This window comes from Plectropomus leopardus, unplaced genomic scaffold (assembly GCF_008729295.1).
Source record: "Plectropomus leopardus isolate mb unplaced genomic scaffold, YSFRI_Pleo_2.0 unplaced_scaffold18936, whole genome shotgun sequence".
Lineage (NCBI taxonomy): Eukaryota > Metazoa > Chordata > Actinopteri > Perciformes > Serranidae > Plectropomus > Plectropomus leopardus.
This window is the reverse complement of record NW_024620426.1, coordinates 1-1,209: the sequence shown is the minus strand read 5'-3', so window position 1 is coordinate 1,209 and position 1,209 is coordinate 1. Positions and strand designations below refer to the sequence as shown.

At 41.3% G+C, this 1,209-nt stretch overlaps 1 long non-coding RNA gene across 1 annotated transcript; it reads left to right on the top strand.

Moving 5' to 3' along the window:
- The first annotated feature begins 556 nt into the window (after positions 1-556).
- LOC121965184 lies at positions 557-1,174 on the top strand. The gene is made up of 3 exons (XR_006107461.1): positions 557-716; positions 831-969; positions 1,080-1,174. It is a non-coding gene; the product is annotated as an uncharacterized LOC121965184 (long non-coding RNA).
- Positions 1,175-1,209: the final 35 nt, after the last annotated feature.

Here is a 1,209-nt window from a genome sequence, read left to right as displayed (position 1 = left end):
TTTTATTATTATTTTTTATCTTCATATTCAGCATGTGTACCAGTCACGAAGCCTACTACCGTGCCTGAGTGTTAGGGCAGTTTGTGGAAATGTCACATTAAAACGCTAGTTTCTCCCCGGACACGCATTTCATCATGCCGGATAGACAGCTGACATCTGCGACACTAAGTAAATATATTTTTAAGGTGCAACTCTTTACCTGAAACGTTAAACATCGACATTTTATCTTTCGTCCCACGGTTTGTGAAGGCAACGTTACTATACCGAGTCTGACAGTAACGTGCACAACTCTTTCTGTATGTATTGCTTAGCAACCTAATATCTAGCTGTTGAAAATAGTCGGTAACTATTTCATTTTGCTGATGAAGTAAGCCTACACTTAATAACGAAGATGTAATAGCCCACCTATAACATAATTAAAAACCAAAAAGTCATCCCATCTCAGTAGTGACACAAAAACACAATAAACTAGTTTTGTGGGAAGCCCCGCCTTCTTCCTGATCCCGCGGTGACGTCAGATGTAACCACGCTGTCCTAGCTCTGGCTGCATGTCGCCTGGAATAGGCTGTGAATGAAACTCTGATGAAATATTCCCACAACATTACCCTTTCATTGTATTTTCATTGAGCTGCAATGGCTGCTAAACTATTATCTGTAAACAGCACCGTTTTCAAATGTTTGAAAACTCTCCAACAGCGCTCTGCCCGGGAGTTTAGGTAAGATAACTTATTATCGACATTAGCATACTGATAGTTAAGTTTAGTCAGCATAACAACAATTGCCAGTACATGTAACAACATGCATTGTGGCCTTGTTTGTAACTTTCCCAGCGCTGGAGCTGCTTCTCTTGGTGGAGTGAATTTAAAGGGTCGCAGCTGCCTCACTCTGAAAGACTTCAGCTCTGATGAAATCAAGAGGCTGCTGTGGGTCTCTGGGGATCTGAAACATCGTATCAAACATGAAAAACAGGTAGTTTAACGTTAGCGAACTAATGCCAGCTGCAGTGTGCATTTGTTAAACGTCCACAGTTTTACTGTGTGGTCTCAGGATGGGTCATTTAACTGTCATTTCTATTTCAGTATCTTCCTCTTCTGCAAGGAAAGTCGATTGCTATGATATTTGAGAAGAGGAGCACCAGAACAAGAATGTCCACAGAAACAGGTGTCTGTTTTGTATTTAAGTATCTGCACTGGTGTGTGCCATGCGCTT